The 16,913-nt window shown below is 34.0% G+C and overlaps 1 protein-coding gene and 1 pseudogene across 1 annotated transcript in view; one reads left to right on the top strand and one right to left on the bottom strand.

Annotated features, from left to right (window-relative positions):
- PRICKLE1 (prickle planar cell polarity protein 1) overlaps positions 1-16,913 on the bottom strand; it is a 146,524-nt gene that overhangs the window by 70,003 nt on the left and 59,608 nt on the right. The window lies entirely within an intron of this gene.
- On the top strand, positions 1,005-1,584 carry LOC127538676 (ATP-dependent Clp protease ATP-binding subunit clpX-like, mitochondrial; annotated as a pseudogene).

Genomic DNA, 16,913 nt, shown 5'->3' with positions numbered 1-16,913 from the left:
CTGCTGGGTTGCTGCATCTACTTTTCCATGTATGTGTGATTATTTAGAGGGAGAAAGTTTAGGGAAAAGAGAATAGCAGTTTTTATATTCATTTAAGGAGAGTCATGACCTCAAAGAAATACCACAGGGAATTGCCCAGTATGAGAAGAGGCTGAGACACTTTGAGACCTAGCTCTCAAGGAAATAAACCATTATAAAAGGGAAGAAAGTCAGAATTTGAGCAATAGGATGAAAAAAAGGAGAAGAAATGAAAATTACCAGAAATCTGAAGAGGAAGAAAATATAATTAAATATCTTGAATATAATAACTAAATCAATACGGAAGCTACTAACAACAGAATAGGCCTTGAGAACAGGGAAATATTCAAGCAGCTGTTAATATGTATTGCAGGATAAAATAAAGCATACAAGAAAAACAGATCCATCTCAAAGACAGAATGGATTGAGGGACAATTTAAAGATTGTAGATCTCCCAAAAGGACAGGACAATTAAAAAAATTTGAACTCCCCAATGCAAAAAAAAAAAAAATACACCAAACTTCTAAACAACATACAAAGGGTCAATCAAAAAATTCAGAGAATGACTTCAGAAGATAATCCTATACTACAAACTTCAAGATGCACAAGGTTAAAATTGAACAATTCCACTGACAAAAAACAAAATAAACAAACAAAAAACACCAAAATACAAATTCTGCAAGTGGCCAGGAGAAAGATTAAAAAAAATAAAGTGATGGAATTTCAAATAATAGAAGACTTCTATAAACAGTTATGGAATAACATGATCTAATGAGGGTATAATTACTCTTGTGGCCTAAGGATAATGCTCTGCATTGAACCCAGGGAAGGTAAGGGTGGCTGGAGTTAAGAACATTTAGCCAGTTAGGGAAAGTAACTAAAGCCTAGAAGTATTATTGGAAAGATAGCCAGTGGAGTAGCCCCAACCTAGGCTTGGTAGAGATGTTTGGATACTTCACTTGTACCCATAGGTTGTGTGACTCACCTCTTCACTTGACTCTGTGCAGAGAGGTAGTCTTGTGGATGAAGTCACTTTCTAAATTTGGGAAAGTTGGGGACCTTTTTAATACAGATTCTTCAAAAAACTCTTTTTTAGGACTCTTTTTTTTAGAAACACCAGCATACCTTTTTCAAAAACTGGGATTAGCAAGCATGATTCTAGAGATAGAAATAAGCAGTTAATGAAGAAGGCAGTAAAAAAATCAGGATTTGGGAGTTCTGGGAAAGGTAGGAATCAGCAGAGATATCCAGAATGTAATGATCTATGCACACATGTAGAGACTTTCATGTCTTTTGTTGGATTGTGAAATATGAAAAATGTCATCTTTTTTTTGTTGTTGTTGTGCTATCTAAAGCTAACTCAAAGAAAACCATAGTTAAAGAGCCTGATTCAGCAGCAGAAGTTATAAAATTGGCATTCCAACAGAAACCATCTCCTCTCCCCAAAAGCTTTATACCTCTCTTTAGAAAAATGTTGTTGGTCAGCCAAGAAGGTGCTTTCAAGTTGCTGTGTACAATCATTACAAGAAAATTTATAATGATATCCCATAAAGCTTGAAAAAGTAATATTTTGCTGCTGGAATCAACTGGAACAGGTAAAATACTGTTCACCCAAACTCTAGCTAAATGCCTTGATGTACCTTTTACTATCTATGACTACTACTTTGACAGGCAGAATGCATAGGTGAAGATACTGAATCTGTAACTGCCAAATTGTTACAAGATTCCAATTATAATGTAGAAAAAACACAACAAGGAACTGTCTTTCTGTATGAAATAAAGAGTGACATGTTCCAAGCATTCATCAGTTATGGATTGTAGATAGAGAAGACGTTCAGCAAAGTTTGTTAAAATTATTAGAAGGTGTAGTAGTCAATGTTCCAGAAAATAATTCCTGTAAACTTCATGGTGAAACAGTGCAAGATGTTATAATATACTGCTTGTTGCACCTGGTGCATTTAATTAGACAGAATAATCAGTATAAGGAAAAATTAGAATTATTTTGGATTTGGAACACCATCTAATTTAGGAAAAGGCAGGAGGGCTACAGCAACAGCAGATCTTTCCAACTGAAAAGGGAAATCAAATGCTCATCAAAACATTGAAGAAAAAGATAATTTATTATGCTGTGTGGAAGCCAGAGATCTTATTGAATTTGGCATGATTCCAAAGTTGGTGGGACAGTTACCCATGGCAGTTCCCTTGCTTATACTGGATAAAAACAAAACAAAACAAACTTGTATAGCTTCTTACTGAATCATATTATGTGTTACTCTTTAGGCTCACAACTGTGAGCTTAATGCTACTGAAGATGCTTTGAAGGCTATAACCACATTGGCACTAGTTAGGAAGACTGGTGCAAAGAGCTTTCAATCTATCATCATCTGTTATTAGAACCAATGTTTGAAGTACCAAATTCTGAAACTGTTTATGTTGAAGTTGGCAAAGAAGTTGGAGAAGGAAAGGTCTTCAACTAAAGAGGCATCTGAAGAGAAGTATGAACCTGAAAACTGAAGAGGAAGGATGACTTCAGCAAGCAGATGCTCCAAACAGCTAAATATTGTTAGATCTTTGTCACCTAGAAATTTCTCCCTTTTGTTTTAAAATCTAGCTGGCTTTACAGTTTTGTATTAAAGGTACCGGATCTATTATGATATTATATGTAGTCAGAAGCCTTTAGGATAAGAATCAAATCATGTATGTTATCACTGATTTTATGCAGTAGACATATGGACTTTAATGGTAAATTGTTCAAAAATAAAATGTACATTTTCTTTGATTCAGTTTTTAGAAATATGCTTCAACAAAATTCTGAAGAGTTGCATTAAGCAATGCTGATGTTAGTAAATATTGAATTTTACAATAATGTTATTCTACAAATGGGAAGCTAAATTTTTTAATAGCTAAAATAAAAAAAAAAAATAGGGTAGCCAGGTGGCGCAAGAATCAGGAAGACCTGAGTTCAAATCTAGCCTCAGACACTTACTAGTTTTGTGACTGGCAAGTTGCTTAAGTCTACTCCCTCACAAAGTCCTCTCTCCTCCCTAAAAGCTTGTGTCAAGGACTGACTTTCTTTCTTTTTTTTTTTTTAATTTAATTTTTATTTAATAATTACTTTATATTGACACTCGTTTCTGTTCCGATTTTTTTTTCCCTCCCTCCCTTCACCCCCTCCCCTAGATGGCAAGCAGTCCTTTATATGTTGGATATGTTGCAGTATATCCTAGATACAATATATGTTTGCAGAACTGAACAGTTCTCTTGTTGCATAGGGAGAATTGGATTCAGAAGGTATAAATAACCCGGGAAGAAAAACAAAAATGCAGATAGTTCACATTCATTTCCCAGTGTTCTTTCTTTGGGTGTAGCTGCTTTTGTCCGTCATTTATCAAATGAAACTCAGGTCTCTTTGTCAAAGAAATCCACTTCCATCAAAATATAAGGACTGACTTTCAATAGATCCCAGTCAGGGAGCTGCTCTATATACAACATACAGGCTAAGATAACCTACTTTCCTTAACTATATGAGACAAATGAAAAAAGTTAAAATTCAGTTTTTAAAAAAGAAACAATGGATATATTCCTAATGGGTAAAAAAAATGAACTTGAGGAAAATATTTGCTGTTCTAATACCCCAGATACCAGAAATACAAGAGGAGTAAAAACAACAGACATGGCTGAAAAACAACAAATAGATAAGTGATCAAAGTACATGAACTAACAATTCTCAAAAGAAGAAAGACAAAGTATTCACAATAACATGAAAAAAATCTTCAAAATAAAAAAAACGTTTAAAATTGACTTTACATGTAATTGGGGAAAATATTTTTTAAAAATGCAAATAAAAAACAACCCTTTGATTTTACTTTAAGTCCTGTAAATTGGTTTAAATGTTGGAGAGATTGTAGGAAAGATGGGTGTATTGCTGCTTTATTTGTGAAGTTGAGAATTAGTAAAATTTCAGAAAATAATTTGCAATTATGCAAATAAGATGACTGAAAGATATATATCCTTTGACCAAGATATTCTGTTACTTGGCTTATGCCCCAAGAAAATGATTAATAAGAATTTTTCTGTAAACAAAGTATCTATAGCAACCTTTTTTTTTTATCATTGCAGAGATATGAAGACAAAGTCAATGCTCACCGATTCTGATAATCTGTTGTTTACTTTGTCACAATAACTGACTTTTCTATTTTTTAATTAAAAACAAATATATATATTTGCTTTATAATATAGTTTGAGGTATAGAAATTCTATTTCTCCTTCATATTTACCTTTAAAAATTATTTCCATTGATATATTTTGTTTGAGTTTTGTAAATTGACCCTATGTTTAACATTAAACTTGTAAATAACATTTTTGTTATATGAGCATGGCCTTGCCATGAGTGGGGCTTTCTGGGGAGCTTTAATAGATTGATTCCCCCAATACATTATACATTCTGTAGTTACTTGGGATTAGAATTTCCTTTCTACTACTGCCTATTACAAAGAAATGCTGTTAAGTTTTGTAGGTATATTTAGTAGTCTGAAATTCTGCTGAAGTTGTGCCTCAGTGAATAGCTCTGCTGATTCTATAAGATTTTTCAAGGTAAACCATATGGTAACCAACAACGAGGGATTATCTCCTTTTTTGCCTATCTTTGTATCCTCAATTTTTTTCTCTTGCCTTGCTGCCACTGCTAACAATTCTGGAACTATATCAAATAATCATAAGAAGAGTGAGTAACTTTACTTTACTCCTGTATTTATTAGTTACACTTCTATAGTATGTCCTCATTGCACATGATACTTGATATTTTTTTTAAAAAAAGCAAAAATGACATATTATCAAAGGCTTTTCTTACATTTAATGAGATAATCATTCATTTTTAGATTTTTTTTTACTATGATCAATAATGTAGATTATTTTGCTAATATCAAATTGCCTTTGCCTTCTTGGTATAAATCTAACTTGACCATAATGAATGATTTCTTGAATAAAGTTCTGCAGTCTTGATGGGGATGTGAAATTGTGTTCCCTTTTGATCTATAAAATTAACACTCTGAAATTCTGTCCCCTTTGATTCCTGGTCTCCCAGGCTCCATGGAGTCTATGAGAGAGTGTGTTTCTCAGGCTGAGCCATTTTTAAGGTCAATCATCCCTACTCATAGCTGGATCCATTCAAATTCAGGCTGAAAAAGCCTTCAGAGTAATTTCAATTGGGAGATCCTGGTCTGATCAGCTAAAACTGCCCCCAGCCCCGCCCCAAGATGTGCTCATAAAATAGGTTTCTGCTCTCTCATTTCTTTGCAGAATGTCCAAAGCAGGACTATGCCTTTGTCCCTTGGTATAACTGCCAGGACTCCTGCCTACTGAGAAGACATTCTCTTCTTAATGCCAGCCTCCATTTCCCTAATAGGACTTTGCCACTAGGAAGTCAGTCTCTTAGCAAAGCTGACTTCTCTTCCAAAAATAAACTTCCCTTTTTGCCACCTAAAATGCTTTGGGTTCGTGAATTCTTTCACAAAAGACCTGTGCTGACCAAAAGGGAATTCCCACAGCTCTCTGACTGCCACTAGAATTCTATCAATCTTACAGAATTTATTTAGGTCAGAAAAACTGGTTGCCCAGAGCTGAAAGACTGAGAAAAAAAGTAAACCCCAAAGTGGAGAATAACTCCAAAACACCTATAAGCAAAACCTCAAAGAAAAAATACTTTCCCATAAAGTCGATTAGAATTTTCAAATGAAAAAAATTACTAAAGTTCAATGAATCTGAAAATGATGTAATGAATTGATCAATCAGATTAGAGTGTTAGCATAAAGAATTGGAAAAGAAATGACCTCAAAAGAGATTTGTAAAAGAATCAAATGTTTAACACAAACCCTGAAACCAAATCCTCTTGACTCCAATGTTAGTACTTTATCCCCAAAGTCATCCCTTTCCCCCCCCTTCCCCCTCTAAGAGTTAAATTTTTAACAAATGCCAAAAAAAATCTATTAAAACATCAATGTAGTTTTTCTGCAAATCAAGGAACAAAGAGAAAAGAATCTCAATAGTGTGGAGAGCTTAACAAGAAATCATGGACATGTTCTGAGAACTGGGGGGAAGGTGGTGGGGGGTGGAATGGGTTAAGGTCTTTCCTTTGCCTTTTCCTAGCCCTCTAGTTTCTATAGCAGAAGACTCAAATGGCCTAGCCCCAGAACCACAATGGAGTAGAAGGCACCTTAATAATCAGGTTGGTAAATAATTGGGGATAAGTAGTTATTTAGCCAAAAAATAAAAGGCATAGAAAAAGGTCCAAAACAATATACTGGGATTGAACAGACTTTGGGCCTTCATATAGCCAGTAGTGGCCATTGCACTATCATAGCATGGATGTCATGGTGAAGACAGTATAGATTCTTCTCCCAAACGGAGGATGAACTCTAAAAGTAGTACTTTCTCTGTTAAATAGATTGAAAAAGTATGATATATCTTAGATAAAAATGGATGACTTGGGAAATAAAGAATCAGCAGACTACTTGAAAGTTATAACTAAACAGAAGATATCGTATTTTGAGAAACCATAAAAGAAAATTGACTGAATTTCTTGAAACCAGAAGGCAAAATGAAAATAAAATTCACTAGGCATTTCCCCAAAGAAACTCCACAATAAAGACTCCTAGGAACATCATAATGACAATCCAGAGTTTATAGGTGAAACAAAAAAATAATGTAAATAATCCAGAAAAAGTTCAAGTATCAAGGAATCATAGTTAGGGTCACATAATGTTTAGAAACAGCTAACATGGAGTACTAGCTTCCAAAAAGCAAATATTAAACATTTATAAGCAAGAATAAAACCTGACTTTTCTCAGAAGACTAGAGTACAATCTTTCAAAGGGAAATTTATATTTTTAATGAAATAGAAGACTTCCATGGATTCCTGATAAATAGATTGAATTGAATAGAAACTGTAAAATATAAACACTGGAATAAAGATAATTTTAAAAAGGTAAATTAAAAAAATAAGAACTTATTATTTCACAAAAATTGATGGGAAAACTGGAAAATAATATGTTAGAAATTCAGCATAGACCTATATCTTATACCCATACCAAAATAAGGTCAAAATGATTTGGACATAAAGGATGATACCATAAGCAACTTAGGAGACCAAGGGATAGTTAATTTATTAGCTCTTTGGGGAAGGGAAGAATTTATGACCAAAAAAGAATTAGAAAACATTATGAAATGCAAAATGAACAACTTTAATTACATTAAATTAAAAAGGTTTTGCATAAACAAAACCAACACAAACAAGATTAAAAGAGAAGTACAAAGCTGGGGAAAAATTTTTGCAATCAGTATTTCTGATTGGAAAATGGGTCCACTCATATATTGTTAGTGGAGTTGTGAAATGATCCAATCATTCTGGAGAGCAATTTGGAACTATGTCTAAAGGGCTATAAAACTGTGCATACCCTTTGATCCAGCAGTATTACTACTGAATCTGTATCCCAAAGAAATCATAAAGGAGAGAAAAAGATCAACATGTACAAAAATGTTTGTAGCAGCTATTTTGTGGTGGCAAAGAAATGGAAAATGAGTGGATACCCTTCAATTGGGGAATGGGCTGAATATGTTTAAGTAATACATTTTTATTCTATAAAAAATGATGAACAACCTGATTTTAGAAAGGCCTGGAAAAATTTACACAAACTGATGCTGAGCAAAGCAAATAGAACCAGGAATAGAGCGTACACAGCAACAGCAAGATTGTGTGAAGATCAGCTATGAAAGACTTGGTTCTTTTCAGCAGTTCACTGATCCAAGGCAATTCTAATAAACTTTTGATAGAAAACACTATCTGCATCCAAAGAGAGAACTATGGAGAATGAATGTAAATCAAGATGTCATGTTTACTTTTTTATTTTTTTTATTTTTTTTCTTCTCATGGTTTTTCCCTTTTGTTCTGATTTTTCTCTCCCAATATATAAAGAAACATGTATTTGAAAAATTAATGTATGTGTATAACAAGAAAAAATAAAATAAAAAAAACAAAAAATGTTTACCATGCAATACTATCACATTTCTTCTGTCTTTTAAATCAGTAATTATAATAAAATTTGAAAATCAAAAATTAAAAAGAATAAATATTATAACCATTTAAAAACAGTAATAAGGAAGTTTGGAAGACATGAGGGCTTAGGAAGTAAAGTTAATGAATTCTCTTTTGGATACATTTTGTTAGAGATGTCTAAGAGAGATCCAGTTAAAATGTCTAATAAACAATTTCCTGAGATTTCCTGAGAGAGGTTAGCACTGGATATATAGATATGAGAATTATTTGCATAGAAATGATAACTAAATCCTTGAGAGATAATGAGATTACCAAGTGAGATCTCTTAGAGGGCCCAGAGCAACTAGCTAGCTAGTATTGATGTATCATTTTAAGATTTGCAAATCATATTATATATGTTGGTACACTTGACCCTTACAACAACCCTATGAAGTAGGTTAGAGGTTAAATGACTTGACTAAGGTTATATAGCTAGTAAAGTGTTCGAGACATCATTCAAACTCAGACCTTCCAAACTCCATATCCAGCATACTATGCATTGTACCAGATAGCTGAACCTTAGGAGAACTCATAACGTCTTTGCTTTCTCTGGTTTTGCTGATGTATTTTCAAAAGAAACTACATTTTCCAAGATAGTGTTCAGGGTGTATGTTCTTAGATAGGATTAAAAAGCACAGGAATGGGGTTATAGTGAGCCAAGGAAGCAGAAAGGGGGTGGGTGGTGTGAAAGAAATTATCTTTATAATCACTGGGACTTTGCCCAGCTGGGGGCTTTAATTATGCAAAAAGAAATTTTATTGACTTCATCAAAAACATGGAAAAGACTAAATGAATCATGATTTCCAACCTGGACACAGGATGAGTCTACAATGTTTTTTCCCCCTCATGGGAGAAAGTTTGGCAAGCAGAAGGGGGTGGTATTCTAAGGGAGTTATTTCAACTAAGTTTCCTTCAATTGTCCCCTTCTCCCAAAAACATTAAAGACCCCTCTCTCCTTTTCTTATGAGAGGCAGAATTATGGCCATGATTAAGGGAGAAGAAATCACATTGCACCCAAGAATGATTACACCCATAAAGAAAGGGTGGAGGGTCAAAGAGAAAGAGAGAATGTGACCAGTTGTTCTTCAGCCAACCAACTCCTACTCCATTCCCCAATCACAAATTTTTTATTCAATCTATAGTCTCCTGCCAGTTATTTTTTAACCACCTCGCATTTTCTTTCTTTCCTTTACATTCCACCTTCTGTCATTATGCTTCAATACATGTTTGGTATCCCCTTATAACACCCTGGCCTCCAAATTCTTTAGCTTCCATAGTTCTAACTCAACACTTTCATTCTATCCCAAACTTACATAGGAATATTCATGCATCTTTGATCCCACAAATTTTCACTTTCTGTGATCAAGAATTTTTACTTTCTTCTATCTAAAGAAATCAAATAATTGTGCTTACTAGATCTGCTACAAATTTATGTTACTTAATCTGAAACATGTCCTTGCTGAAGCAAGGTAATTCTTTGACTAATTTCTTAATCTCTGCCTCTCTCTTTCATACACACATCATATGCTATAGAAAATATTTTATTGTTAAAAAATTTTTTATTATATGTTTAAATTTCACATTACATGACTAGAGATTAAGTGAACTTAGAATGTCTCTCTGACTTCAGTAATTTTCCAAAAATGCCAGAGATGGCTATAAGGAATTTTGGGTTCCCCAGGTCCAAGATCCATGAAAAATATTTATATTCTTGGTTTACTCACCCAGGTCTTGTTTTGGTTCTACCAAAGCTTGTGTTCTGGGTTCCCCTTATGTTTTCACTTTGTCCAAATTTTATTGAATGTTTATATTTACTGATATCCATGTTAATTTGCTTTGCTTTCAGGCTGATCTCTTGGCAAAATTGCTTAACTGTCTATGAGTAGTTTGTGTTCAGGTATAATAGTCTAAATCCTATATAATGTAATGTAAATCTTATAGAGCCTAGACAAAAGAGAATCACACTTCCCTTCCCCCCAGCTCACTCTCCTTTACCAAATAACCTAACAAGATTTTTCTTTCTAAAACTATTTCATATTTTGGGTTTTGTTCTCATGAATGACAATTTTGGTTTCAGTAATAGAAGTCTTACAGTCGGCCCAAAGAAACCTAAAGGTTCTTCAGGCACCTAGAACTAAGCAGGGGTAGGATTGACTAATCTGAGATTGAATCAGTCCATAGAGAACTTGGTGAGTTCCCTTAAGTTTAGGTTGTACACAATTCAGATCCCTATTCCAGGAGCTATGTTTGACATTAGCCCAGGGAAAGATTCAACAAGGGTTAGAATTATCTTAGGCAGCCCTGACTCCCTCCCCCCCCCCCCCAAAAAAAGAGCAATTTCCTTGACTTGATTGCTCAAGAACTTGGTAAGTAGCTGCTAAAAAAAAAAAAAAAAAAAAAAAAAAAAAAAAGGAAAAAAAACAAAAATAGGCTGGAGTTCTCTTTAGTACAAATATATTTTTTCCCTCTTTCTTCTCATCTTTCTCCTCAACTCTCCCCAGATAAGTGATCTGCTACCCTGATGAACATTCACTTAGCATGACTTTTAGTTTAGTGGGGGAAACTTGTATTTGTCAGACAGTAAGGTGGATTTTGATGGAGGCTTCCTCTTCAGAAGTTCTCTAGCACGCACAAGGTCTTGTTTACTTCAGAGAACTTTGAAGAGGAACAGCTGGTTGCCCATAAAAACTGCTGTAAAAATGTACAAAAAGGGAGCTTGGGAATGTGGTAAATTAGTAAAGACTAATGAAGCTTCATTATGTGAAAAGTTCAAAATTAATATTGCTTCTGATTTCTACCTATTGATTTTTACAATATAAGTGATTTGGGGCTATATTGATTTTTATAATTGAATTAATTTCTATCTGAACTTACCTTGCTCAAGCATGTGATTTTCTTTCAAAGTTAGCTTGGAAAGTTGTTATCACTCATACCATTAGCCCCAGGGATATCTGCTTGTCTGTAAGACCCAGCTAGCTTAATCTGGTGCCATTTCTCAGAAGATATGTCTGCTATGCCTATCTTTGTGCATTAGGAAGAGTTGAGTTTCTTGAAGGAGATAGCAAGCCTGGTAATACTGATCCCCTAGAAAAGATTACAAGAGACAGATGAGCCCTATAAAATAATTAACATTCCTCAATTGTCAGAAAAGGAAGTGATTAGCCACACCTGCACATCAACTTACTTTTTTAATATAAAAATTGCAATGTTCCCCAATTGCTCAGACCCCCTTCTTTCCTGCGTGTAAATAAAGAGTCAGCCCTTCTCATTAGCCTTACTGAGGTAGCCAGTCTGATCCACTTTGTTAACAATTATACAAATCACTGTTAATAAATTAATTTTATTCAGAACATGTATCTTAGCTTACCTTTAACCTAAAACAGCTTTCAGCACTCTTCAGTGGAAGAAGAAAAAAAATCTGAAAATTCTTTCTTTTTTCTAGATTGGAAATTGCAGGGATAAAAACAGGCAAGAATTGAAAGAAAATCTTTTTTCTGGTTTGCATAAATTTATGGCTATTAAATAATTAGAGATTAAATTTGTAATTCAAATGTAATATCTTTACTGTAAATCTGCAATTATGGTTTAAAGGTTTTTCTGTCTGCTAAAACATCTCAGTAGATTTTTGGCATTTTGCACCTAGAATTAAAACTACTTGCAAATAGCATTCCCCTTCCTGAAGACTAGTTTGAAATGATTCAACAGAATTAACTTTTAGGTAAATTGGTAATAAACTAACCTAAATTTAAATAGGTTATGCAAATCAAGAAGTAAAAGTTGAGCAATTAACTGATATTATATAAGGCAGAAAATCCCAGAATAAAAGGTTTAAGCAGTAGACATAAAAGAAGAAGGAGTAGAATCTTAAAGAAAGGAAAGGTGAGATCCCTTTGCACTGACAATATGAATGGAAGGTAATATGAAATAAGAATTTAGAATTTTGGAAAGAGGTTTTTGAAATCACTGACATAAGAAAGATACAAATTTTTTTTTGCAAAAATTTAGTAATTTCAGACATTTATTAAATGAAAAATATAGATATAAATTTGCAGAATTGAATCATTTAAGTATAACATACTAAAATTCTGTTCTAGTCTTTAGAACTCCATGAGCTCCAAAAAGCTAATGACCCTTTGAAAAATTGGGATTTTTAGTGTCACTATTTGTGACACAGATTTGATATGGTTAAAGTTTGTCCTGAAATTAAGTCATAATGTAGTCTCTTTTAAATGAGATGTGTTTTATTGGGTAATTGTGATAAATCAGATATAAAATATGTATTTCATTGTAATTAATGGAAAATATATTTCATAATTGGCATTCAGGCAATAATGTCAAAAACTACATGGACCAGGAAAATGGGTTCAAATCCTAAAACAGAAATTTACTAGTTGGGTGACTCTGAACAAATCACTTCACCTCTGCCTCAGTACCCCAGGGTTATTGTGAGAATCAAATTATTTGCTTTTACACACACACACACACACACACACACACACACACACACACACACACACACCACTGTTTTAAATATTTTCTTTTCTCTTCAAGATTCCATCACACTATTCAATCCTTCCCTGATAGAAGAGGAATTTGCCTCATATTTTACTGAGAAAATCGAGTTCATCTTTTCAGGAGGGAGCTCTGTCCTCTACAATAAACAAAATTCTTTGATGCCATCCTTTGATGCCATTTCCTCCCTCTTCTACTCAAATCTCTATTGAAGAGGAAGTCCTTATCTTGCTAAGGCCAGACTCTCTTCCATGCTTGATCACCTCTTTCATCTCCAATGGCAAATTTGCTCATGCAGAACCCCTTATTCTCTAATCTTCAACCTTTCCTTATATGCTACTTCCTTCCCTAATGATTACAAGTGTGCATAAGTCTCCCCATTATTAAAAAAAAAAACCTCACACTTCATTCATGTGACCCTAATATTCCTGAAGCTATCATCCTATAGCTAGCTATCTCTCTCACATCTAAATTCCCAAGAAGGCTATCTACATACTTTTAACTTTGAATCTATCTGGGTCTAGCTTCATTAAGTGAAACCATATTCTCAGAGTTACCAGTGATCTCTTAATTGCCAAATCTTACTGCCTTTTCCTTCTACTTTTTGATAGCTTTACAACATTGTATACTGTTGTATCCCTTCTCCTGGATACATTTTGCCTAATTTATTTTGTGGTCTCTCTTGGCTGTGCTATCTGTCTGAATATTGATTTTCCTTTCTGAGCATTCAGTCTCTTCTGTTGTATCATAATCCATATCTCACCCTCTAATTGTGGAGGTTTTCATTTCAGAGACCTCTTCTCAACAGTCTCTCTTTCTTTCTATCTCTGTCTTTTTCTGACACCTCCCCCCCACATACTTATTCATTCCTATGAGTTGTATTATCTTTATGCAGGTGATTTCCAAATCTATATAGTCTTTCCCTGGAACTTCAGTCCTTTATTATTAGCATGGCAAATGGGAAACAATAGAATATGGAATAAGAAGATCTGGATTCCAATTCCAGTTCTGACATTTTACAGACATGACTACTCAGCCAGTAAACATTTATTAAGGGCTTACTATGTGTCAAGCACTTTGAGTATTAGGGATACAAAGAAATGTAGCCAATGACTCCAGCTCTTAGAGAGCTCACAATCTAATGGAGGAGAAAACACACAAACCAATGTATACAGACAAGCTATATAGAGGATAAATTGGAGATAAAGGACTAGCAGTAAGAAGGATTGAGAAAGTTTTCTTTTAAAATATATATAGCTGAAACTTTTTGCTCCCTGAGGCAACTGGGATTTAGTGACTTGCCCAGGATCTCACAGCTAGGAAGTGTTAAGTGTCTTAAGTGTCTGAAACCGAATCTGAATTTAGGTATTCCTAACTTCAGGGCTGATGTTCCATCCACTGTACCACCTAACTGGGCCCCTATAACTGAAACTTGAAGGAACCTAGAGAAACCAGGAGATATAAGTGAAGAGATAAAGGAAACCAGGCATGAGGAACGACCACTGAAAATGCTTTGTGAAGAAAAGCAAGGTGATAGCATCATATAGTTAAAGAAAACATGGTGGGGGCAGCTAGGTGGTACAGTGAATAGAGCACCAGCCCTGAAGTCAGGAGGACCTGAGTTCAAATCTGGTCTCAGACATTTAACACTTCCTAGCTGTGTGACCCTGGGCAAGTCACTTAATTTCAATTGCCTTAGCTAAAAAAAAAAAAAAAAAAAAAAAAAAAAAAAAAAAGAATACATGGTAGGAGAGGTAAGATGTAGAGTATAAAAGATCTGAAAGCTAGGGGGTAGGTTACAAACAATAAAAAGAGAGAATTTTACATTTGATTTTGGAGGTTATAAGAAGCCATTGGAATTCAGGAAACTGGGAGGAGGGACATCTGTATATGACATGGTCAGATCTTCCCTTTAGGAAGATCACTTTGACAACTGAGTGGAGACTGACTAAAGTGAGAAGTGTAGCCAAGTCAATGAGAAGGCTATTATAATAGTACAGGCATAAAGTAATAAGGGGTGATGGCAGTGTAAGAGGATAAAAGTAGGTATGTAGAACAGATGTTATAAAGGTAAAATTAACAGGGCTTGGAAGATGGAAAGAGTGAAGTGTTTGAGAAAGTGATAATGAGTTCAGTTTGGGACATAATGAGTTTAAGATTTTTGTCAGAAAGGGGAGTGACTAGCACACCTGCATGCCAACTCACTTTTCTTAATATAGAAAATTGTAATATTCCTCAATGATTCAGGTATCCTCCTATCTTGTGTGATAGCCTTTTTTCATTAGCCTTATTGAATTTACTCACAATAAACCCTAAAAAAGGGCTTTTTAATATTAAACAGGAATATAAGAAACAATCAGCAGGATGGTTTCTGAGAAGCCTGGAGAGACTTACATGAACTGATGCTGAGTAAAATGAGTAGAACCAGGAGCTCACTAGACACGGCAACAACAACATTATATGATGATGAATTCTGATGGACTTGACACTTCTCAACAGTGAGATGTTTCAGACCAGTTCCAATGACCGTGTGATGAAGAGAGCCATCTATACCAGAAAGAAGACTGTGGGAACTGAGTGTGGATCACAACATAGCATTCTCACTCTTTTTGTTGTTGTTTGCTTGCATTTTATTTTCTTTCTCATTTTTCTCCTTTTTGATTTGATTTTTCTTGTGCAGCAAGATAATTGCATAAATATGTATGCATATATTGGACTTAACATATATTTTTACCATGTTTAACATATTTCTTGTTGTCTAGAGGAGGGAATGGGAAATTGGAACACAAGATTTTGCAAGAGTAATGTTGAAACATTTCCATGTATATCTTTTGAAAATTAAAAAGCTTTAATTAAAAAAAAAACAAGCCTGGAAAGCATCTTTCAAGAAATTATCAAGGAAAATTTCCTGACTACCTTACAACCAGAGAAAAAGTAAGAACTGAAAAACTCTACTGGTCACCTCCTTAAAAAAATTCACAAATGGAAACTTCCAGGAATACTACAGCTAACACATGGAGTAAAATATTGAAAATAATCCAGAAAGAAAGAATTAAAATACCATGGAGCATGGTACCATGTTAGATCACAAGATAAGCAGCTACCATTATAAACAGCCAAAGAGCTTAGAATGTGGTATTCCAAGGGGCAAAACATTACAATCAAGAATTACAAGCAAAATTAACTATCAAATACAACTAAAAATAAAAAGAAGACCTTCAAGTATTCCTAATGAAAAAGCCAGAGATGAATAGAAAATGTGACATTTAAACAACAGACTTGAGAAGTGCAAATACAGAGTTTCTCTTAAAATGATAAGTAATATTTATTGAAAACCAAGAGCAAGCTTTATCTATAATGGAAGTAAATTAGAAGCTTTCCTAAATAAGATCAGGCATGAAGCAAGTATGTCCATATCACCATTATCATTGAATACTGTACATATTGTACTAGAAATAACTATAGCAATAAAAAAAGAAAAATTAATTGAAAGAATAGATAATGAGGAAAAAATTATCAATTTTTGCATATAATATATAATGGTTTATTTAGAGAACTCTTGAGAGTTAACTAAAAAACTAATCAAAACAAATAACGTTAGCAAATTTGTTTTATATCAAAAAATCATCAGCATTTATATATGTATACATACATAAACTCAGCAGAGAAATTCCATTTTAAATAACCACAGACACTACAAAATACTTGGGAGTCTACCAAAACCCACAAGAACTCTATGAATGACACGTTTTTGGCAGCCCTTTTTTGTAGTGGCTAGAAACTGGAAACTGAATGGATGCCCGAATGTTATGGAATATTATTGTTCTGTAAGAAACAACCAACAGGATGATTTCAGAATCTGGAGAGACTTACATGAACTGATGTTAAGTGAAATGAGCAAAACCAAGAGATCATTATACATGCCAACAACAAGACTATACCATGATCAATTCTGATGGATGCGGCTCTCTTCAACTTCTCATTGTTCCAATTGTTCAATAATGAAGAGAGTCTTCTACACCCAGAGAGAGAACTATGGGAAATGAGTGTAGACCACAACATAGCATTTTCACTCTTTCTGTTATTGTTTGCTTGCATTTTTTGTTTTCCTTCTCAGATTTTTTTCTTTCTTTCTAGATTCAATTTTTCTTGTGCAGCAAGATATGTATGCATATATTGGATTTAACATATATTTTAACATGTTTAACATATATTGGACTATCTACCATCTAGGGGAAGGGATAGGGGAAAGAAAGGGAAAATTAGGAACAGAAGGTTCTGCAAGGGTCAATGT

Source organism: Antechinus flavipes, chromosome 5 (genome assembly GCF_016432865.1).
Source record: "Antechinus flavipes isolate AdamAnt ecotype Samford, QLD, Australia chromosome 5, AdamAnt_v2, whole genome shotgun sequence".
NCBI classification, from domain to species: Eukaryota; Metazoa; Chordata; class Mammalia; order Dasyuromorphia; family Dasyuridae; genus Antechinus; species Antechinus flavipes.
This window is presented reverse-complemented; position numbering and strand designations above follow the sequence as displayed.